At 35.9% G+C, this 25229-nt stretch overlaps 1 protein-coding gene and 1 long non-coding RNA gene across 4 annotated transcripts in view; one reads left to right on the forward strand and one right to left on the reverse strand.

Annotated features, from left to right (window-relative positions):
• LOC145688018 (uncharacterized) overlaps nucleotides 1-25229 on the reverse strand; it is a 553165-nt gene that overhangs the window by 485381 nt on the left and 42555 nt on the right. The window lies entirely within an intron of this gene.
• Nucleotides 1-25229, forward strand: part of LOC145688019 (uncharacterized) — a 129668-nt gene that overhangs the window by 53557 nt on the left and 50882 nt on the right. The window contains exons 2-3 of the long non-coding RNA XR_014131828.1: nucleotides 18297-18425; nucleotides 21737-21905. This is a non-coding gene — a long non-coding RNA (uncharacterized LOC145688019). The remainder of the gene's footprint in view (nucleotides 1-18296; nucleotides 18426-21736; nucleotides 21906-25229) is intronic.

Genomic DNA, 25229 nt, shown 5'->3' on the forward strand with positions numbered 1-25229 from the left:
TGGCCCAAATATTGTTCCCTGATGGCGATGGCATCTGCCAAGATGATTTGACACCCTGTCACGCTGCAAAAACGGTGAAATCATGGTTTGAGGAGCATGACCAGGAGCTATCACACCTCCCTAGGTCCAACAATCACCAGATTTGAACATCATTGAGCCACTGTGGTCGGAGTTAGAAAGGCACGTTCGTTCTCATTACCCTCCACCAGCATCCCTTAAGGAACCGGATCATGTTTTGGAGGAACAATGGTACAAAATTCCACACACCACAATTCAGGAGCTGTATACGTCCATTCCACGTCGGATCCAAGCTGTTTTGGACACAAAAGGAGGCCCCACACCATACTAGGTATGATTTTCACACTTTTGCAAACGTTTTAGATTTTTTTGTCCAATCCCTGTATATATATATAGGCATAATTGTGGCTCAAATCACACAAGAATTAAATTTTTTCTTCAGCTATTGTTGATTTCCTAGCTTAAGACCACTTTAGACAGTCCATTCTTTCAGCCAATATGAAATTAAGACTTTTCATCCATCTCAAGTTTGATCATGTATAGTAACAAATACTTTTCGTATGGCAGTGAACATTTAATCCAATTTATCTAATAAAAATAATATGGGGACCAGAAGAGTGGACCGAGAGTCACCAAATTTTGGTCACGGGTACCTTAGTCGAGGCCCCAGATCAAGACGAAGCGCTTTTTTTAAAATTCGAACCAGAGGGGGCGTTTACCAGAAAATGACCGATCTTAGTACCGAATTCATAGTTTCCACGGTAGCTGAGATCAATGGCTACACTTCCATTAGCGATGACTTGCACATTCCGCTACCATTGTATGCAGGGTGGAGGTTCCGACATGTAAAAATAATACAAAATGACCGACATTAGTGTCAAATTCATAATTTTTGAGGTCCCTGAGTTCAATGGTGAAACTCCAATCGCATTCATCCCATTCGGCTGCGCGTGAAGTTCACCTGGGGGATACCGAGACATGTAAAAAGAATCTAAAATGACCGATACTAGTGTCAAATCCATTGTTTTCGCGTTCGCTGAGATCAATGGTGACACTTCTATTAGCGATGATTTGCAAATTCACCTACCATTGTATGCGGGCCAGGGCTCACGTGCGGGTGGGGGTTACCAAGACATGTAAAAATAATCCAAAATGACCGATATTACTGTCAAATCCATAGTTTTTGGGGTCGCTGAGGTCAATGGTGAAACTCAAGATCACGTTTACTTTGAAATTTAGCCCCCATAAGCTAAGAAACGGGAGTCATAATAGAGGAGTCATCGAGACATGCAAAAATAATCCAAAATGACCGATGTTAGTGTCAAATCCATAGTTTCTGCGGTCGCTGAGTTAAATGGCGATACTCCCATAGGCGTTGACTTCCAAACACAACCCCCATCGGCTGGGGGCCAGAGGCGTATTTTTCAAAATTCGAACCGTCACGAAAAAAACCACAAGAACAGAACCCTAATTGAAAATTCGTCTCAGGGAGGTTTACTAGCATATGAAGGGTACGGGAAAAAACAAGGAATGTCCATGTTTGTGTTTTTTCGGGTGCTTTGTCCTATCTGTTGGTGACTCTTGGTACTATTTGACTGTCTATGGCATGCATGCGTAGATGTAGAAATGTTGATGTAAAAAGTGGCAAAAGATTTCATAACCCTATTCTGTATACACAGTTTTTAATATTAAAACGCCGTTTTCTCGAAAATGCATTTTTGTGACATTCCTTGTTTTTGCCCCTTACCCTTCATATGTAAAAATAGTAGGAAATGGCAGATATTTCTTTCGTTGTTCAGTTTGTTTACATAGATATTTTATCTGAGCCATGCAAAGAAGAGGTATATTCAGCTAGTCTAAAATAAAATCCGTCCTATTTTCCAATCAATTTTTCTCCAAGTAAAGTAAATGAAAAGCGCTTTGTATGATTGCTGGTGTGGAAGTTCCCACATTCTTTAACAGATGGAAAGGAAGATCTGTTATAGCGTTCTTCATATTCAAGCATAATCTGTACAAAAGCAGCCATGGAAATATTAATTTATATAGAATTATATGCAGCACCCATACATGTATGACTCAAGATCGGAATTATATCGGAAGTATAAGCGAAGAGATGCAATAACAAAAATTGTTGAAAAATTCACACTTATCCGGTAAAATACAAGAGGTACGAAAACTTCTGTTTAAATAGAAATTAGTTTGATTGTTATAATACAAACTGGAGGCCCATTTGTGCACCAAAAAGATTGAAACATTGTATTGATTCTAATAATACATACTATTCCAGTAAGTGTTTGTTTTGTAGGGAATGTACTAGTTTGGTTCTTTTTAGAAAGAATAATGTAAGCTAATTATAAAGAAGAATGTAAGCTATTACGATATGAGTGAACCGGGGATGATGATGAAACTTATCACAAATTACAAGAAGTGTCTAAATATCCATAACCACTATGTAGGAAGGTACAATTATATATATACAGGGTGCAACAAAAAGGCACGGCAAAATTTCAGCTGTAGATTCTTTATGGGTAGACAAGCAAGAAAGTTCATATGACCATATGTCGGGAAATGCATCGTTACAGAGTTATGGCCATTGAGCCGACTGATGGTGTGAAATAGTCACATTCTGGTCACTCCCTAATGTGACTCAATTTAAACATCAATAACTCTGCCTCTAAATAAGCTAGGAAGACAATTTGGGTAGCAGGGTGTTCCTGAAGGATGTAGCTTTCCACCGATATGCATTTTATGAGTGTACCCCCAAGGGAGAAGGAATGTCATCCCCAAAATCCTGATGCAAAAAACAAAAAAACACGTTATTACAATCCCCCGTCCGCCGTGGTATCCCCCATATACATAAAATACATATCGGCGAGAAGCATCGTCCTTCAGAAATACATAGATACCAAAATTATCTTCCTATCTTAATTAATGGCTGAGCTATTGAGGTTTAAATTGAGTCCCATTAAGGGGTGACCAGAATGTGACTATTTCACACCATCAGGCGGCTCAATGACCGTAACTCTGTAACGATGCATTTCCCGACATATGGTCATATGAACTTTTTTGCTTCTCTACCCATAAGGAATTCGCCCCTGAAATTTTGCCGTACCTTTTGGTTACATCCTGTATATATATATATATATATATATATAAAATTGCATTAAGAAATCTTCGATTGTTTATTTCTAATTGAATTCTGTTATTCAAAACGACAAATGCTATTACCAAAAGGTTTTCATTTTTGTAAAAAATAAATTGAGTAATTTTGATATTCAGCGCTTTTAGACAGGTAGAAGTTTATGCACATAATGACTTTCATTGTTCTATTAGGCAATAAATAAGAATTCAATAATGTATTTACACAAAAGCATTTCGAAACTAGAGATATAAACAACGTCTCTTCCGAAAACAAGCTCTTCCATTGTAAAACTGTCACTATTAATCTATTTGCTGGATGATCCTACTATCGCAGCACTCAAGATAGGAGAGAAATAGATTTGCAGAATAATTTTAGTAATTTCCTCATGGATTTAAAAAAATAAATACAATCTATAAATTTCTCTTTCTCAAATATTTGTAAAGGCTAACACTTTTATTTATTTATTTTTTGTGAAGGACATTTCGGAAATTAAATTTTTCCAAACCTGCAAAGAAATGTATAGAATATTTCGTTGTACATGGAAAGAGGAAAAATAAGCATTTTGATGCATTGACGTGAAAAAAAATGGACATTGTGTTGTGTTGTGCAAGACAGTCCATTTTAAAATTCATATACAGACGTCACAAACTGCGTCAGCATCGATTTCATCACATTTACCGAAGGTCAACAGAGGCAATTCGACCAGAGAGCATCTCAAAAGCTGGTAAACAATGTGTACCACAGCAAACATTTCTACGTGAGAACCACAGTCAATCATTTTTGAGAGCTTCTGCTCAAGTTCACTACCCAAAGTTCTTCAAGATCTCTAACCTATTATGTTGAATTTCTATTCTGTTCTCTGTCTACAATTTTAATGAACAGAGAAAAACATATGACAAAGTGTTTTCTGTTTTCTGCCCGTAGTATTTCAGTACTTGGATACTCAACTGACTTTTCGATAACGTTATACTGAAGAAAGCACTAAACTGTATTCAATAGCCTCCTCACATCGGAATTCTGGGTTGAGTTCCTGTGGTGGTAATCCTGAATAAGTTGAACTGAATGTCAGGCCACTGTTCTAAGTATAAAATACCGTACAGTTTCCTAGATATACCCATAGCCATTTAAAGAATAAAAGATTCTGATGATGGCCGAAAAACTAAAAGACATTTTTCTACCTATAGTGTTTTTTGTGTACGCCACTACTTCTTATTTTCGGTAGGGGGTATCGATATAGGGGCCGCGATGTTTTGATTGATTCTTTTAGTACTCGACGAAACAAGCAAAATGATGCCATTTTTTTTTTATTAAAACCGAGCTCGGTAACATAAGAAAAATTGGTGTTGAATGTGGGGAGAGGGAAAGAGAATTCATTCGGGGCCCGTGATGTTTTGATTGATTATTGTAATACGTAACGAAGAAAACACAATTATACCGATTTAAAAAAAAAAATCAAATTCGGGAACATAAGGAAAACTCGGTGTTGAATGTAGGGAGATATGGGATGGAAACCCATGCGAAGCCCGTGATGTTTTTATTGATGTTGTCTTTATAACACAAATTATGTACATTTTTTTATTAGTTTTACAGGAGACCCCCCAAAAAACCTGCATCACCCTTATTTCTTTCGTTGAACTTACTGGATAGAACGTCAACCACATTTTTTGGCTAATAATAGACGATTTCAGGAGGATCATAATTTCCAATAAAAGAAACCATCCATCCATCCATCCATCCATGCCATCTTCCAGTAGAAAAAAATAGATGCGTCTTGACAAGAGAAAATCATTTATGAGCAAATTCTTTAATACCGAGAGAAGAGCGTGATAATTGTGCATAACTATTACCGCATTGCCACAAAATTGGTTGAGTCTATAGTTTTCGAGTGGCTACTTCGGAAAATGCAAAGACCTAACAATTTTGTCTAGGGAGTTTATTTGATTGTTTTTATTTATTTATTTTGTGTGTATGTGTGTACGGGAAAGCTACTCAGCAAGGTTCTCACTTAGGAAAAATAATTAATAAGCAATTTTATAAGACTTTTCCCAGTGAATCAAATTTGAGTTGATTAATTTTCTGAGCGTGGCGTCAAAAAGTTGTGCATCCTAGACATGTTTCCCAATAATCTAATCTCATGTCGTGTGAAGATATGCTAATTAAGTTACAAACACAGTAATCCGTTTTGTCAAATTTGAATAATGTCACGAACATAGTATGAGAATAACATTTCTGTTTAAAACCAAAAAATAAATATAATGGGACACCAAAGAGTATACGTGTAGAAGGAAGAAATGGAGAATTCAACACAGTCTCTCAGGTCTAACTTTCTGTGACTTTGATCACTTTTTAAGACTTTAATTGAATAATTTTTGCAGGGAGAGGAATTTCTAGACTAACGTAGTAGACACTCGCAGAATTTCAGTCTTCTCAGATCTTTATTACATCTTGAAATAACAAATCCTTGAAATTTTCATTTTTCCATTTAAGGAAGAATTTATCTAAATGACAAAATATCTCAGTGATATCCCAAGAAAATGCAACTAAACCAGACATATAATTTAACGGAAATATAATCAAAATTGTTATCCAATCGGTGTTTAGCTCCACCCAGCACGATACCAGTTCATACCAAGAGGATGTACTTAAAGCAGTGCTATCACTCGACGTATTTCTTTTTCCTCTTACGCCATCATTTAGAGTTGCTTATCACTATTATAAAACAGGATGCAATTGGACACTCAAGAATCGGAGATAAAATGTAAGGAAATGCATAAAGCTGTTCACGGGAAATGGGTTGTACGATTGTGTCTCAACTTCTATAGGTTAAAATAAAATAAATACGTAAAATTGCAGCTTTAAGCTCCGCCCTCTAGGTGAATTTTTCAACGTTAGAGGGTGGAGCTAAACATCGATTGGGATATGTATTTTTTGTATAAACTTCAATTTCGTTTAGTAATTTTTTATGTTTTGTGAGAAAGTGAAAGCAAAACAGGTAGGTATTGATGAGAAAATGATTAAGGAAGTACAAGTTGTGTTCGAGGTATGCATTTCTCCAACCACAACAGCGCATTAAAAGTTCAAAAAGACAGCAATCTCTGGAATGTTCGTGCGTGATTAGTCCTTTACAGTTCAGAAAAACATATTAAAAAATAAATAAGAAATTGACTATCGTGTTTGAAAGGCCATGAAGCGGAGTTCCATTCATCATTTCATTATCGTCATTTGCATCAGTTTCTGTGCACGCGAGTTAGACTTGCTGGGGATGGGGAATACCACAGGGACGGTAATTGATTGATGTCATATTATTATTGCATCTAAATTTACGAAGCTTCATAGACTGGTACAACTTTTTCCCAGATTTTTCCCTCATAAAACAATGTTGCAACTAATATACATAATGGCTTTACAGCAGTACTGGCTTGATAGAAACAAGCAACTGCATACACGTGTATACGTAACAAATCACTTTTCCCGCAATCTATATTGAAGTTTCATTTCTGAAAAATTTTATTCGCATGATGTGCACTACTTAAGATATATATATATATATATATATATATATATATATATATATATATATATATATATATATATATATATATATATATATACTAAGAACCTAATTTTGTGGTCTGCGGTTTTTAGTGGGTCAGAAAATCCTTACCGAAGTGCACATAACTAAATGTCTTTTACATCTAAAGATTGAGAAACTATGGATAATTGCAGCATATATATATTATTAACATTTTTTTCCTACAGTGTGGACAGAAAATCCCTTTACACCCAAACTAAATACATATAACAATGGAAGATGTTAAGATATTCCATATTTGAACCTCCCATCCTACTCATTGATATGGCAAAGTGCCGTTTACGTGAATTGCCATGTGACTGCCCGCGAAAGGATCAGAATAAAGTTTGTGCGCCGACCAGTTAATTGTCTCGCCTTTCCGTGTTTGGTGAACAACAACATCAGATGCCAGTGATTTAGTTTCCTTTTTTTGGAATACAATTTCCACCGGTCTTCTTCCTTAAAAATTCTTACAAAAAATGCATGTGGAAATCACCTCATATTTATGGGATGAAACACTAAAATGAATTTTTAGGTAGAATTCAAATATTCTCGGCGAAACATGAAGTATTATTCGTGTATAGAACGCAAATATTTCCATATAAATAATACATACATTTTCGAATGGAATACCTATCTTTCCATAGAAAAATGAACTTGCATTTTATAGGAAACAAAAAAAATCGTCTTGAAACATGTAAGCAAATTCTCACAGGGAACACAAGTATTTTCGTAGCCATTCCTGCTGGTCTAGTAGCTAGCGATTGCATTCTTGGTGCAGGTAATTTCGGGTTAAATTCGAAACCATAAAAATTTGAACACATTACTGTGTTTTTCCATTTAAATCTTTTCATATATAACATAATCTATAAGATTAATTGGAATACATATACTTTCATATCGAAATCAAAATGTATTTCATATGGACCACAAATCTTTCTTTGGTAAACATGAAATAAATTTTCATATAAAACACATTTTTAAAAAGTTGAGTAGGAAAAGATACTTCCATATCTAACACAATCTTCTTATATGAAATATGGACTTGTAAGCTATAATGGAAAAACATTTTTTTCATACAAATCATAAAAATACACTCCAGTGTAGAATAAAAATCTTTCTGTATCAAACTTGAAAATGTATTTTCACACGAAACGCAATTATTTTTATATGATGCATGAAACTATATTTGCATAAAAGATACAAATATTTCCATCCTTCATGTTCATATACAACATTAAATTGTATTCTCATATGAGATGTAAATATTTGCATATTATACATGAAATTGTATTTTAATATGGAACACAAATTCTTCCACATGAAGCGTGAATATGTAATTTCATATTGAAAACAATGTTTCCATACAAAATTTTAAGCACTTGTAGCCGAAAGGAGATATGCATCAAATGATGTACTTCGGAGCATTTCATGAAAGAATAAACAGCACAGTTTATCCAGTAATGAATGCATTCAAGTGTTATAGCTAATCATTTGGACAAAAGTCTTTCACAGAAGTCAAACCTCAATCATTTTAATAAATCGAATTATTGTACACAGAAGAAACATGTCTTCTAATACAGAAAACAATGAACTTCAGAGTAAAACTTATTTCATTCATGACAAAGGTCTAATAAACAATGACTAGTGTAGGCTTCGGGGACAACGATCAATGTGTACAGTTTCTATTTTAACATACTCATACTCGAATATCGAATGTGATTTATTTTTATTACATGGTTTTAAGAAACTTGGTCCTCTCTTTGTCCATTTGAATCAAAGTTTGAATCAGTGGATTCCTGTCTCCACGACATTTTGACTGATGGACACATCAACTTCGAAGAGCTTAATCCGTCACTGCTGACAAAATCTCTGAAATTATACGGCCTAAAATCTTGGTAATTTGTATAAATATTTTCCTAGCACCCTGAACTGTTCGGGAATTGCATATTATATTTTCTAAAGGGGGATGGGACATTGAGTGATTTTCTGCCGTTTGCCATACCTGCAAAACTATTAGGCGTGTAACATTGATATTTTGTACGAATGTTTTTCGTAGCACCCTGTATTGTAAATAAGGGAAGGTTTTGGGAGTTGGATGTCCTAAGAGGTGATAGAGAGCTTTTTTTTTTTTTTTTTTTTTTTTTTTTTTTTTTTTTATCACCACATGCCCGATACTATGAGGTGTATAACATTGAAATGTTGTATGCATTTTCTTCTTGCACCTTAGGCTGTAAATAAGACGAAGTTTCTGGAATTGCATATTCTTGAAAGAAGGAGGGGCTTATACATACATACATATATATATTTGTATAGTATATATTGGCATGTTATGTTATTCACTTGTATTCTATATCGAAAACGAAGATGAACGTAAGGTAGGGGAAGGAAGAGATGAAAAATATTTTCCTCGGTAACAACCGAGGGTATATATGATAAACGAGGAAACATATCACTGTTATGTCAAAAAATTACGCAGAAAATCGTATAAAATAAATACGACTAGGTACAAATTGGAGTGCAGCGATTGCCACGCAACGGGAAGTTGAGGAAAACGTGTGTGAATTTTCCAGCTTTCCCGAAGGATTTCCGTATCCAGTGACAGCTCCACATCCATCTGTATGTCATTGCATTATTGGATGTGGCTTCTATGTAATTTTTTGACCTTACGGCGATATTTTCCCACGTTTAAGAGATATTTGGCATTATATCAGCACACTTGGCGGTTATTCAACACCTCTTACATGAAAACAGTGCCACTTTTGCTCTATGTTCATTAAACAATTTTTTTTATTAATTTCTATTATCACCTCCTCTAGTTTGTTAGTTTACTATCTTACCACCCTATATAGAGAGAGCCACCTAAGCATAGTGTTAAAAATTATTAAACACAATTATCTCACTTCCACTCATAGCCAAAGGAATACAATGTTTAAAATGATATTGTAAGGTATTCAAAGTAAGATTCATGTATTTGTTTTTCAAATTAGGTTAATCATATATTATAATTCAATGTGTATATAACATCAATTGTTTAAGGAAATAAAGAGAAGACTCTGTAGACATCAGAACAGAGTCGTATTCTAAACAAGGAGGAAGTACAATATTCCTACATAGGAATATGCAATATGCCATTTGATAACAGTACGAAGTAAGGAGGAACGAATAGACAGCAAGAATTCTGTCCTGGAATAGAAGATAACTTGGGTCCTCAAGACGCTAGTTGGAAGTTAAGGAAGATGTGGTCTTTGAAGGCTCAGCAGCAATTCGTGAATACTTTTTTATTATCTTTACGTTCCCTGGCCAAGTAAGATTCTGGTCGACAACATTGTGTCAGTCGATTTTCTCAGTGTTTTTCTGTTTCCTCCCACATTCTCATCCCACTTATTATTCCATCATGATTTACTTGCCTTAATCATCCGTCTCCCTTATGGGGCGTTTACACTTAGTCGATTTGCGTTCGATTCAGTTGAATTGACGTCACTTTCAACTTAATCGACCGTGTAAACGGGAATTCAACTTAATCGCTTGTTGATCGAAAGCGACTAATCGACTGGCAACTGAATTGAAAGACGTTCTATTTTCTGTGGTTGAAATAATTGAACACATCCATCGATCTGATTCGGCCTAGTTGCTTCGATTTAGTGGCAAATGCAACGAGTCGATTTAGTCGTGCGACTAAATCGACCAAGTGTAAACGCCCCATTAGCCTCAAGGGCATAATCGAGGGACGTTAAACTGAAAAAATTCATTTTATTTTTACAACTGCTGTTTCCTTTCACTATCTTTATGTACTTAAGAAGTAACAACGGTTAAGTCCGTGCAACTATAATAGGCAAAAGCATTTGTTTGTCAAATAGATAGAAGGAAGTATAGTCAGTTTGCAATGTTGTCCAAAAAAAAATCAAGAACAGATAGTTTTATTTCATATTTTTTTTGTTTTCATTTTAATCATAGTTTCCATATTACCTTACTCATTTGTACTACGATCCCAAAGACTATTTATTTATTAAGTTTTCATGAAAAATTCACCTTAAAAATGTATTGAGTTTGATTAACAGCTATAGGCCAATTTTATCTGAAGATTGTACCACACACTAATAGTGTACCATTCTGTTTGTTGTTAATGCAGTGAGTTCTGTAGGAATTATTTGCGTCAATATTAACTGAACATTTCCAATATTTGCTTGATTAATTTTTAATTTGAGTGGTACATTGAAACTTATTATACCGGTATTGACATTATTAAATATTGGTTTTGTGTATGTGGTATCTCTAGTTACTCCGAATTTCTCTGTTACCATATGATCATTTTCATCAACAAACACGCGCACAACGGTTTTATCGTGTTTGCACAGTTCAACTAACATACTGTTTTTTTTTCTTTTTTGTTTATTTTATTTTTCCTGCTACAAGTAAGATTTTCCGCGAGGATGTAATTTTCACAACACTTTTTTGCGTACGTTGAAAGTGGATTAGGAACAAGTACATTACATGTTTTGAACTCATATACCATTTTAATGTAATTATCGTTTAATAAACTCAAAAGCATGTGTATATATAAAAGAAATGTTCTATTTTAATCCTTTTTTTTCCTTTAAATACATGTAAGTTGCCCCTCTGTACGAATACGTTTTACACAGTGATATTAAAATTTTGTATTGCTATTTAAAGTATACTTCGTATTACACATGGAGAGCTCGTTTGGGGCTATATGGCTTTGTTGGCTTTTTTCACTCTTCTAAACTCAAAAACTATATGATAAATTACACTGGTAGATGAAATTTTTCACAACTTTTGGATATTTTTAACTGTTTTATGTATGTGTATGTGTGTGTTATGTGAAATTTGGCTGAACTCACGAAAACTAACTCCTGTATGTTAGATAATCCCGCTTCACCAAAGAGTAAAACTGGTTTCATACAATGAAACGAAAAAAAAAAAACTTTATTTAAACGTCTGACGGGAATTCTAAATAGAAGGGCTTGTACAGCAGTGCGATTCAGCAACTGCTCACATTGATAGCACTTTTTCTCTCAGCTGGTTTAGTGGTTAGTGTGCGGGGTCACTAAACTTAAGTAAGCTAAACTTAAGTAAGCAACAGCAAACTTTAATAACATTTATAGTCATTGTGTGGGGCCTCGGCACATCAGTGGTACAGCGTCCACCTCTGGTACATGGGGTCCTTGATTCGATCCGAACTCACATCAAGTGTGCTTTGTGGTGGACAAACAACATGTGCGTAGGTTTTAGCGGTGTTTCTCCGTTTCCAGGTACGGTTTTAGCGGAGTTGTGATTCTTGAGTTATCTGCTATCAAATTTTGTGTCATATTCCCCCTCCCCAAAAAAAACTCATCTATAATCTTCTTCATTATCTTCTTCTAAGTCTTTTTCCCAGTTAGCTGGGTTAGGCATTTCGGATCGTTGTCCTCCACCTGTTTCTATCTTGTGTCGTATCTGCTAACACTACACTGCCTCATATCGGTCTTAACACAATCTCCTCACTGAGCTCCTCCGTGGCTAAGCGGTTAGAGTACGCGCCCTTGGCGCAGGAGACCCGGGTTTGATTCCCGGCGGGAGCTCATGTGGTTCGGATTCCATGTTAATCAGTAGGTCCACGTCTCACATAGCCTCGCTGCTGAAAGGGACGCTGAACTGAAATTCAACTCAACTCAACAATCTCCTCGCTTCTTCTTTGACCAATCTCAGGCTCGTTTCCAATTCAGTTCCTTAGCATCCACTCGGTCAGCTATGTATTCCAAAGGTCTTCTTCTTACATGCCCAAACCATCTCAGTCTAATTTCTTGCAGGTTTTTTTTACTACTGGTCTCACCTTTACTGTTCCCCGGATTGCTTCATTCTTAATTTTGTCCTTCCGCGTCACTATCCTACACATATCCACGGCAGCATCTTCATCTTCGCAACATGCAACTTCTAATTGTCTCTCTTCTTCGTCGTCCAACATTTCGCTTCTTATAATATGGCAGGTCTCACTACTGTTCTGTAAACTTTTCCCTTAAGGTGTATTGGTACTCTGTTACACAATACTCATGCCTCTTCTCTCCATTTTATCCAACCCCTGCTAATTTTGCTGTTTACATCTTCTTCTGCTTCTACATTTTCCTGCAGAATTGACCCCAAGTACTTGAATTTTTTCGTCATTACCATCTTTTAGGTTTTAGCGGTGTTTCTCCGTTTCCTCCCAGTTTCTTCATTCCATCATTTCATCCATTTCTCATCATCGTCTCCTTTAGCCTAGCCGGCATAATCATGGGACGCAAAACTTAAAAGTTTCATTTCACTTTTTTGTAGTCAGTGTGCAATTAAAGTTTTCCAGTATTACTGCTTGTAGGTTCATTGAAACTTGGCTTCCATAAAATACAACCTAATAAATGTTGTATCTAAACCGAGACCGCGATTCTTTCACCTATTTGACGCTAGCTTACTTAGAGCTGAAACAGATAAAGGAGATTAAAGTTCTCGACAGATTACGTAAATAAATCAGGGAAAGTAATTATGATTATTAAGAAGTAAATTGCAAAAGTTCTGAAGCAGCATGTAATGTCAGAAAAGGACCGTGAAGTTCTCCAACGACACAATATTATTAGCTCTTAACAAAATAAATTTTGGCCAAAGGTAAGGTATGCACTAATTAATTGTTCTCGTTCCGCTGAACTAAATTATATAAGTAAGTGTAAATCATCATGCGAAGTTTTCGAAAAAAAATAAAAACAGTTATTAATAAACCTTAAAAAAAAATATGCTGTGTGAGAAGCACGCAAGCTATTAAGATGAAACTACTACGGAAGCCAGGGGCGGATCCAGGACCGACTTCTCGGGGGGGGCGGGGGGTTGTCATACTGCTACTTTTAAGGGCTCCAAACTTTGGGATGGGTTTTATTTATATATATATAAAATAAGAAAGTTTCCTCTTCTAGGGGGCGATCGCCCCCCCTGGATTCGCCCCTGACGGAAGCATACACTAATCAAGCTTTCATTATGACACTAACAAGACTGCAGTAGATGGAGTGATTAACATGATATAGCCCAAAATTACAATTGACTTGAATTTTAATATTCGTTTAACTACAAATATTGTCCAAAGATGAGACATATATCAATCGTCAGATGACATCATGCTGAACAAAATGGTAAACCTAACGGTAAATTCTGATGTGTAGTTTTTGAAAAAAAACAAGAAAAAACTAATTTTTATGGCGTTAAGAGTTATATCTCTGGTTGGCAATCTTATGCATTTGATAGTTCTTATTCTTCTAGAATAGATTATTCATTTATGTATCGTATGTGTAAATACACAGAATTGTATATACTCAACATTGTAAATATACAGCATTGTATCGTAGTTAATTATATACACATATACTGTTGTTTCGTCCCTGCTAACTATGACACACATTCTACTAACAATGATAACATAGTCCTAACACCAACTTTCATTCTCTCAACAGTGACATAACAGTGACACACAGTCTCAATAGGACACATATAGTCCTAAAAGTGATCGAAATTCCTGAACAGTGTTGCACATAGTTCTGAAAGAAACACACATACTGTTCGCAGTTATACACATACTCTTAACAGTGACATGTACAGTCCTAAAAATGGCACCTACTCTTATCAGTGACTCTCATAGTGCTAACAGTGACACACATAGCCCTAAAATTGACACACAGTCTCAATAGGACACATATAGTCCTTAAAGTGATCAAAATCCCTTAACAGTGACGCACATAGTCCTGAAAGAAACACGCATACTGTTCACAGTTATACACATACTCTCAACAGTGACATGTATAGTCCTAAAAGTGAAAACTACTCTTATCAGTGACACTCATAATGCTAACAGTGACACACATAGTCCTAACATTGACACACAGACACACATAGTAATAAAAGAGACATACATACTGTTCACAGCCATACTCATATTCTAAACATTGACACATATAGCCCTAAAGGTGACGCACACTCTTATCAGTGACATTCATAGTTCTAACAATGACACACGTACTCTCAACAGTGACACACATCTTCCTAAAAGTGACACATATGGTCTAAATAGTGACACATGTAGTTCTAAAAGTGACCGAAATATCTTAACAGTGACAGTCATACTCCTAACAGTGACACGTGTACTCTCAAAAGTGACCCACATCTTCCTTAAAGTGACACACATAGTCTGAATAGTGACACATGTAGTCCTAAATGTGACTGAAATAACTTAACAGTGGCATTCACAGTCCTAACAGTGACACACGTACTTTCAATAGTGATACACATCTTCCTAAAAGTGCCACACATAGTCTGAATAGTGACACATGTAGTTCTAAAAGTGACCGAAATATCTTAACAGTGACACTCATACTCCTAACAGTGAAACATGTACTCTCAACACTGACACTCATACTCCTAACAGTGACACACGCACTTTCAACAGTGACACCACATAGTCCTAACAGAGATCCACATAGTCCTAACACTGTCACAATATTATTTGCAACAGTGAGCATTAATTTGACCAAACTAAATTAAATAAGTACATAAAATACGCGAAATATTTATCAGAATAAACTTTAAATGCAAAAACTCAAACTGCTATTTTTCTTTGAAATATTTTATTTTTCTTAATGTCAGCTTAGATATCTTCAATATGTAATTGTGACATTGTTGTATTTTTACTTGTTTTGTTTCATTTTCTGTAATCTTTACAGTTCTGTGGGCTTGTGTGAATTTCTGAATTTACACTTCTTAAACTCCGGAAGTAGATAAAAGCAAAACAACATTAATGTAAGAAGATCTCCATTAGAATGTTTTATCTTATTCTCTGGAAGTTCTTTAAATAACCTATCTTGCAACTACCTCGTAGAAAATAATATTCTAATCTATCCCTTAGTCTCTTTCCTTTTACTTAAATGAACACAGCGAACGAGAGGACTTATCTTTTACAAAACCTACTACTCTTCTAACCTGGTGACCAAATCTTGAACACTAAACACGCAATATGCTAGAGTGGAATTTACTTAACATGTAAACTGCTTTAAGTGAGATTGCGTCTTCAGGACCGTGAACTGTGTGGAGTAAATGCACTTGCTCCGTCACTTTATATTTTCTTCACGATAAAGATTTTTTTTTTCACCGTAAAGTTGCGTGTTAAAATTCTTAACGAAACACGCACAAATTGTGATTTACATCAGAATGAGTAAAAATAGTTTGTTTACAAAATCTCACTGAAGTGACATTGAATATTATTTCCTATACTTATGAAAGAATATTATTCAGAAAAGAATGGTGAGACTCTTTATTTAGGCGAATGCAACCCCGTTATTAGGAAGAGTGAATGTTCAAGTCGGAGACAGATGGCTATTTTGGAACTGGAGTTTGCTACTCTCTTAAACCTCCATGAGCTTAACTCCAGCTCAAACTCGCACTCTGTGGGCTTGTTATCTTCACAATGAGGGTAGCGCTTCCTTACTACTTTACCTCATAGACTCGTGCTTGCTAAGGTCTCGAGCTCAATATTCTTAATGAAGCTCGAGGTTGCTAACTTCAATGGGCTCGCGTATGCTTTCGAATTCTGGCTCACATACAGTACGTTAATGCTCAACTATTGAGCTTTCGGAAAAACCTACAAGGAAAGAACATGAACCTGTCACCCAGACATCCGAATCAAACCTAGTCCATTCGATAAACATAACAAAGATATGTCCATGCACAAAATCTAGGTGTCATGGACAACGGAGCAAGTCCCTGTGGCCCTTTAACCCTGTTAGTATAAAGAAAATCGTAGACTCGCAGTGAAATAGCTACTGCTTCAACAACATGCTTTATGCTTATATGTTATGTTTATCTCTTCAGCATGAAACAAGCTCACCAGAAGTGCTATGTATTGGGGCCCATAATGTACTTGAACAGAAAAAAATTGGAAGAATGTCGGGAAAATTCTCTCCAGAAATCCTTCCCATCAACTTTGGATCCCTCTGGAATGGCCCCGGGTAAAAGCATACAATCCAAATGTATCTCTAAAATTACTATAGAGGTCAGAAAATGAGTGTACCAAGTTTTGTTTTGATAGACGGAATAGATATGAGGGGAAAATGTGTCCTATTGTCATACAAGCTTTTCAGGTATATCTATTCCATCTATCAATGCAAAACTTGGCACAGTTATTTCCTAGTCTCCATAACACTTTTAGAGATACATTTGGATTGTATGCTTTTATCCGCGGCCACTCCAGAGGGGTCCAGAGTTGATGGAAGGGATTTCTGGAGGGAATTTTCCCGGCATTCATCCAATTTTTCCCTGTTCAAGTACATTATGGGCTCCAATACATAGCACCTCTGGAAAGCTTGTTTCATGCTGAAGAGAATGAACTATAAACCATGACTTTCCAAAAAAGAGTGTTGATGCAATAGCTATTTTACTGCGAGTCTACGATTTTCTTTATACAAACATGGTTAAAGGGCCTCAGGATCATACTCGATTGTCCATGGCACCTAGTTTTTTTTGTGCATGAACATATCTTTGTTATGTTTATCGAATGGGCTAGGTTTGATTAGGATGTCCGGACATGTTCATGTCCTTTTCTTGCTAGTTTGAGAATGTGGACATCTTACGGACAGTTTGCAGCTTCTTTCACTCCTCTATTTTTACTCGGATATGCAAAAAGTCCTTTGTGCAAACTCTTCTTTTTCTAGAGCGCTGTATTGCATGTGTTGAAGAAAACTTGATGTTTCGTTGTAACCTTTCCCTTAGCCACCCTGTTCACTGGTTCTCACGCCATGTAAGTTGTTCTTTTAGGATTTCGTGTATTTTAATACAGCTAACTGTATTTTAATACAGTTTGCTTATTACAATTATCACATTGCACAAAGATATGTTTGTGACTGGATTAATGTTGTGAAGGCCTGGGAAAAAAGTAAATTTTGGGTTAAAAAAAAAAACAGTTATTTTATGTTTTTTGCCCCGAGCTTTGAAAAAACTTGAAGTTAAGGAAAAATTGAAATTTTCCAATATTTTACTACATTATGCTTTTAAAATGAAAACTATTGGGGAAAAAACGGAAAGTTTGAGAAAATTGAAATTTTCGAATATTTTGTCATATTATGCTTTTAAAATGAAAACTATTTTATATTTACTAGTTTATAGTTAAGATCGTCGAATACTTATATTTCTTATATTAGAAAAGGGATATCTTGTAGCAACAAATATATGTCCACTACTCATCCAAACTTTTTAAAGTTACACTCTTAAAAATTTCCTTGCTCAGAAATGAGAAAAATGCATGTTCAAAACAAAATAAGTAATTTTTACTCATATTTGAGGAAAAATGTCTCATTATTTCCAAATGTGTTTTCATTTATGAGCTCAAGGCAAATTTTCAGGTTCCCATTTATGAGATTTTCTCACTTCTTAAAAATGAGAATGGAATAGTGCGTGATTTTCAATATCATAGATGATTTAAAAAACAACGATAACAATCTTACCGAAATAATATTACTATGTTTTACTAGGGAGTAATATTATTAGGGCTTAATTACTATTCAGGAAAGGAGACAAAGGATTTCAGCTGTACCAGAGTGCGAATGGATATGAGTAGGTGATGCAGCTGAGGTGGCGTATGAATACACGTCATGTGACAGCGGCGAGGAGCAGCGTACATATCAACTTTCGAACGTAAGTTTAGGTGAATTGTAAACACTACCATAGACTAAAAGTTACTGTAGTATACTGTAGTATAGTAAAAGTACTGTAGTGTAGAACGCTGACCCCCCCCCCTCATACAGGTTATATAGGCTATAGCAGTCAGGTTGGCTCTTTATGTACTCAATTTACATAATAACGAGTGCAGCAATAACAAGTGAAGGCGGGTTAGAGCCCCGTAGGACACGTTGTTTTCTATATTACAATAGAACGGGGAGGCATGTCAATGTTTTACACCCTTCGTCATTCGTTATAATGTGCAAAATAGCTTATGTACGGAAACAAAGAATACATAAGTCATCTGTGTAGATAGAAACAGCGTTACAAAAGTGTGATTTATTATTATGGAATTGTAAAGAAAGGTACTTTGTACTGATCACCTAGCATAGCTTGGCGCCTCCGTTCTTTCACTAAAAGTAATCGTTTTAATGACACGCGTTTGCTGGTTATTTATGACATAGTACTGTACGCATTTGCTCTTGATTTAACGTAGAGGCTGCGGTAGCTCAGTGGTAGAGCGCTAACCTCTGGTGCGATGAGGCCCTTGGTTTGATCCCAGGATTTTCAGCTCGCGGCAAGTGGGCTTGCTGGTGGGTAAACACAGTGTGCATGGGTTTTCTCGGGGTTCTCCCATTTCTTCCCACTTTTTTCATTCTCATCATAATCGTCTCCTTTAGCCTATCCAACACAACTGTGGGAAGTAAAACTCAAAGATTTCATTTATTTTTTTTTTTTAACCCAACGTCCCAGAATTGTGCTCCAAGGCTAAGAGAGACAGTGATAGTGATGGATAATAATGGTGTAATGAAAATGTGGACGTACGTTTCTTGGCAGTTTTTGCATGGGTTTGTGACCTTGTTTCCAATCTGAATTGAATCCTAGCAGTGGAGTTTCAGCACATTTATGAGGGGCACAAACTGTCGCATTCCCCTGCAGTAATGAAGAAGGTGGAAGGTAGGGGGTGATTCCTGGAGCTCCGGACCTTCCCCGAAATCGCTACTTTTATGTAAATTTTATCTAATTTTAGGTACAATTTTACATGTTTTAATACAATTTGTCCTCGCATTGAACTTGGAGCATCTCCGAAATAAACCTGCGTGTGTTTCTTGCACGAGGAAACTGAAAAATCCTGGAAAAACCCACGAACATGGTGTTTCTCATGTAGGTAACTTTTATTATGGTAGACAAGTAGGCATATTGGACTGCGATAACTCAGTGGTAGAACTAAACTCCGATGCATGGGGTCCCTAGTTTGATTCCACCTCCGTCAAGTGGGCAGTGTGAGTAAACATATGTATGTTTGCTCGGGATTCCCTCACTTTCTTCATTACAGCATTTTCGCTCATGATCATCATAACGTCTCCCTGAGCCTCGTAGCATAAGCGTGGGACGTTACACTCCAGCAGAAATTGTTCTGTTATTCTAAAGTAGACGGATAATTCTTGAATCTGAATTATCAAGAAGTTGGTATAATGTTGGATCAAACGGGACAATCTTGAGTAAACCACGTCGATGAAAAAGAAAAGTCTTGAGAAAGTGGACAGTGATGAAAAGAAAAATGTTCAACTGTCTGATGCAGTAGGAATAAGTAACGCACCTAAAATACAAATCATCGTGGTATTCGTGGAATTTTCATGAATTGAAGTGAAGATTAAAATGTTATGTTTTAAAAAATATCTATAACTGTAGGTGTTTATTTAATATAAATTCTGGGTGTACTAATAGTTTGAATGTTTTTGCAGGTTTATATTTTGTTTATATTCTTTTCCGTCTTCTCGTATTTGAGAACCCTGTTTCTGTGCACCGTTTCTCGCTTTTGAGGGAGATATTTCTCAAATCTTTTTGAGAAATGTGTTTCTCAAAATTGGGGCTATACGTCTCATTTCCTCAAATGTTACTTTCTCAATTTTAAGAAAAAATACATTTTTTCTCAAATTTGAGAAAGCCTTTGCACCCTCAGAAATGAGACATAATTCCTCGCATTTGAGTCATTATTTCTCAAAATGATTTGAGAAAATCGAAATCTCACTTTTAAGAATGTATTACTCGGTGCACAGATAAGAAACGGATGTTCTCAAATACGAGGAATATTTTCTCGAATTTAAGAAACCATTTTTAACAGTGTAGCACCGTGATAGAATGGAGTTATGACTAAAAAAGAAACTAAAATATAATCCTGGTTTAATTAATTAATATAGATGCATTTAAATTATCTTAAGCAATCTTACGAATTTCCAGCTTGATGGCAAGGAAGCGTTAAAATAACGGGGCCATGATAAAATCAAACATATATTTTATAGAGATATCTTCCTTGTGCCGTGTAAAATTTCCATAATTTTGAACCCATTAGAAATAAATCTTTTGATCGGAAATATTGGCAGAAACCGGAAAATATAATTTAAAAACTATTTCTTCGACCGATGCTATTACCGACCGATCTTATTTACACATACATCACACAAGTGAGTAAATTTGAGCAGCGAACTGTAAAAGTTATGTATTTAATGCACACCAAAAAGCCATGAATAAACCACCAGAAAGCACATAAAGAAAATAAGTGCAGACTATTAATTTTCAAGAATATTTGCAACAGTTTTATTTTCGAGTGCTTCTTTTATATATTCGAAATTTCTAAACTTACATTTTTCACGCGTTCGAAAAAAAACGGTTCCATTACTAGTAAAATTAATCTAATACAAAAGGTTTTACTTCTTTTTCCAATTTTTTCTGGAAAGAAACCGGAAAAAAGTTTTTTTACCAACAGGTTCAAAGTATCCGGAAATTTTACAACACTGAACTGGATAAGACTTTCGGTTCAGACACGTAGCGTTTTTCAGACAAAACAAATCTCGAGAGGAATATTTCTAATCAACCGGCCAGCTTCATTCCAGTGTTTGACACACTAGGTGTTTGAACGAATACGTAAGTGTAAACACTTGCATTCAAAATGCCGTAATAATATTTTTCCCAATACGCTACTTTCCAAACACGCTACGTATCTAAATAAATCCACGTAAAAGCCCGTGAAAATCTTTTACACGATGTGTTTCCCCGTGAACACGCTATGTGTCTGAGCCGATATAATAAATCAAACCTAATTAAACCCTCTCAAGGGAAAGTGAATCTCTTGGGTGTGTTTGACAGAGAACTTAATAATATTTTTCTGTTAGCTTAAGTTCCATTCCTAATTATAACATATTCCCAATAATTTTCTAACATTAAAGGTTATTGAGTAGCTATATATTACAATGACTTAAATGACACTAGGTGCTTCTGTTCCATAGTCAAATCCACACCGTCTCCGGCCTGTGGAAAGCCTGCGAAGAGGAGTGTCATGTTTGGTCCAGCCCCAATCCAGCCCCCTGCAACGGAAACTTCGATGTCAGGCAGTAGTCAGTAGAGGTAGACCCGCGGATCGAACACAACCGGTGGTAAAAGTACAACATTTACTAGGTAAGATACACATTCAAATTCGACTCAATATAACCAAATGATCTTCTGTATATCTCTATATAAAAGTAGACTGGACCTGACTGATCAACGCTTAGGCAAAAGTGTGTAAACTAGAAACTTTAAGGGTCTTCACTACAGCGAAATTAAAGTACCGCTAATTTTAGCGTTTTTTCTGTAAAATCTTCAAAACAAATAAAAATTATCGAAAAGCAGAAACGTAGTGAACTAGAGAATACGATTTTGCATGTGATAGCTTTACCACAATTCACCTATCCGCTTTTGGTATCCCGCTATTTACAGAAACCGCAAAAAATGCTAAATCTTTCTACAGTTGCAAATCGAAAGCAGATACATGAGTTGTGATAACGGTATCACATGCAAAATCGTATTATCTAGTTCACTACGTTTCTCCTTTTCGAGAATTTTTATTTGTTTTGAAGATATTGCAGAAAAACTCTAAAATTAGCGGTAGTTTAATTTCGCTGTAGTGAAGACCCTTAAATATTAATCAACATTATCTAATTAAATACATCCAAGTTCAGAAACGTGTAAACCAAGCAACAGTATAAATGTACTATTTAAAAAAGTGTTTTTATACTACACTTTCGAGTACCACTTAAAACACTTGTTATATAATTATCTCTTAGTGGTACTCAAGTTTTCATTTTGCCTCTCGTTACCAAACGTAACCAGCCCAGCGAAAGCCATCTACAATTTCATTGCACAAAATCAACAGAAGTTTTCTCTGCAATCCTCTTGCAGTGTGTAAACAAAAGGACCTCAATATACACAGTTTCAGCAGAAAGACAAACTCAACCGCTTGATTATTTCACAGTTACCAAATACTACAGGGAATGTCTTCATATAGTTTCATAATACCCGAAGTAAATGAGCTACAAACGCATGGGGAGACCGAGATATTTCTATTCAACTTCGTAACAGGAAAACAGAAATAAATTACAAAACAGGTTTGTATAAGATAATTTAATTAGAACAAGGATAATTTCTATCTATTTAAAGTTATTCTCGTCCTTCATTTGATATTTCCCTGAAAGATGAAGAACACTATAAATACCGTAGGAGTTCAAACGAACTAACCCGATCAGGACCAAAGTTGGTATGGTAATAGACTTTGACCTGCTATATAAACATATGAAATATTATGTTCTGTAGGCTTACGGGTCATGAGCTATGGATGGGCGGTCAAGTTTTGTGTTATATTTTTGAAAGCAAAAATTCATTGGATTGGAATCAAATTTGACATAGTGGAAGAACTTAACCTACTATAAAAACATATGTAATATTAAGTTATGCAGAGTTGTGATTCTTGAGTTATTTGCTATCAAATTTTGTGTCATATTCCCCCTCCCCAAAAAAAACTCATCTATAATAACCTTCATTATCTTCTTCTTCTTCTTCTTCTTCTTCTAAGTCTTTTCCCAGTTATCTGGGTTAGGCTTTTCGGATCGTCGTCTTTCACCTGTTTCTATCTTGTGTCGTATCTGCTAACACTACACTGCTTCATATCGGTCTTAACACAATATCCTCACTGAGCTCCTCCGTGGCTAAGCGGTTACCGTACGCGCCCTTGGCGCGGGAGACCCGGGTTTGATTCCCGGCGGGAGCTCATGTGGTTCGGATTCCACGTTAATCAGTAGGTTCACGTCTCACATAGCCTCACTGCTGAAAGGGACGCTGAACTGAAGTTCAACTCAACTCAACAATCTCCTCGCTTCTTCTTTGGCCAACCTCGGGCTCGTTTCCTACTCAGTTCCGTAGCATCCACTCGGTCAGCTACGTATTCCAAAGGTCTTTCTCTTACATGCCCAAACTATCTCAATCTAATTTCTTGCAGGTTTTCTACTACTGGTCTCACTTTTACTGTTCCCCGGATTGCTTCATTCTTAATTTTGTCCTTCCGCGTCACTATCCTACACATATCCACGGCAGCATCTTCATCTTCGCAACATGCAACTTCTAATTGTCTCTCTTCTTCGTCGTCCAACATTTTGCTCCTTATAATATGGCAGGTCTCACTACTGTTCTGTAAACTTTTCCTTTAAGGTGTATTGGTACTCTAAGGTTACACAATACTCGTGCCTCTTCTCTCCATTTTATCCAACCCCTGCTAATTTTGCTGTTTACCTCTTCTTCTGTTCCTACATTTTCCTGCAGAATTGACCCCAAGTACTTGAATTTCTTCGTCATTACCATCTTTTTTTTTCGTTCAGCCGTATTCTTGTATTCTCGATTACATTTTTTTTTCTGAAAGGACAATGTAAATATTCTGTTTTACTTCTACTAATTCTAAGCCCTTTGCCTTCCAATTCTCCTCTCCAGGCATCTAATTTCTCTTGCAGAGCTGCCTTGGTCTCACTCACTAGCACGATGTCATCCGCGAATGGAATATTCCACGGATATCCTTGTAAGTTCGTCTATCACAGTTGCAAAAAGATATGGACTATGTGTACATAATATGGTCAAGATTAAAGTGGCCATGATGGTAGATCTTGACCAGCTATATAAGTGTATGAAATACTACACTATACTGTTCAGTCTTACGGTTCCCGAGTTATAGCTGGTTAAATTTTGCGTCATATATATATATTAAGTAATAACCCATACATCAATAATGACATTTATTCCGAAGTTGCTCGTCCGCTTAGTTTTCGACAAAAAGCGTAATAACAGCTACAAAAATTTAAAAATCATCAATTTTCAGAACCACTTTAAAAGAGTAGAGTAAGGTAGGGACAAGTAGGGTAGAGTTAGGAAAGTTTGGAGCCATTTTGTTAAAATTAATAGAGTGTAAGTTCTCGTCTCGGCGCAAGAATACCAAGTGGAATGACTCTGTTTACCTACAGCCATGTTCAGAATACAAATGCTCATTACTTTCCCACAATCCAACTATGCTGTAACCTTGTGCGAAGTAGTTCCTCCGCTTCCCTAATAGTTCCATGATTATATCCGCTTATATATAAAAAAAAATAAACTCGAGTTCCGCTCTCATTACATATTATCAACCAGACAAACGAGTAAATTCTCCATTTCTTCCAGGTAAATTTTCAAAATTTTGCTAGAAACGGACGACCAACTTTGGAACTTAACCCCACAAAACTTATCCAATCTTTATCAAACTTTGCGCCATGTATTCAGTACAAAAACCCATACATTGAACTCATTCCAATCGGGATCAAATTTGGCATAGTGCTAGACCTCGATCTACTAGCATGTGGAATATTACGCGGTGCAAACTTTGGACTTTTCAGAGTTATGCACAATCGTGTTTTTAAATCATTGTAGTTACCAAAAACAAAATAAATA

The sequence above is a fragment of the Thermobia domestica genome, chromosome 6 (assembly GCF_964235325.1).
Source record: "Thermobia domestica chromosome 6, izTheDome1.hap1.1, whole genome shotgun sequence".
Taxonomy (NCBI): Eukaryota; Metazoa; Arthropoda; class Insecta; order Zygentoma; family Lepismatidae; genus Thermobia; species Thermobia domestica.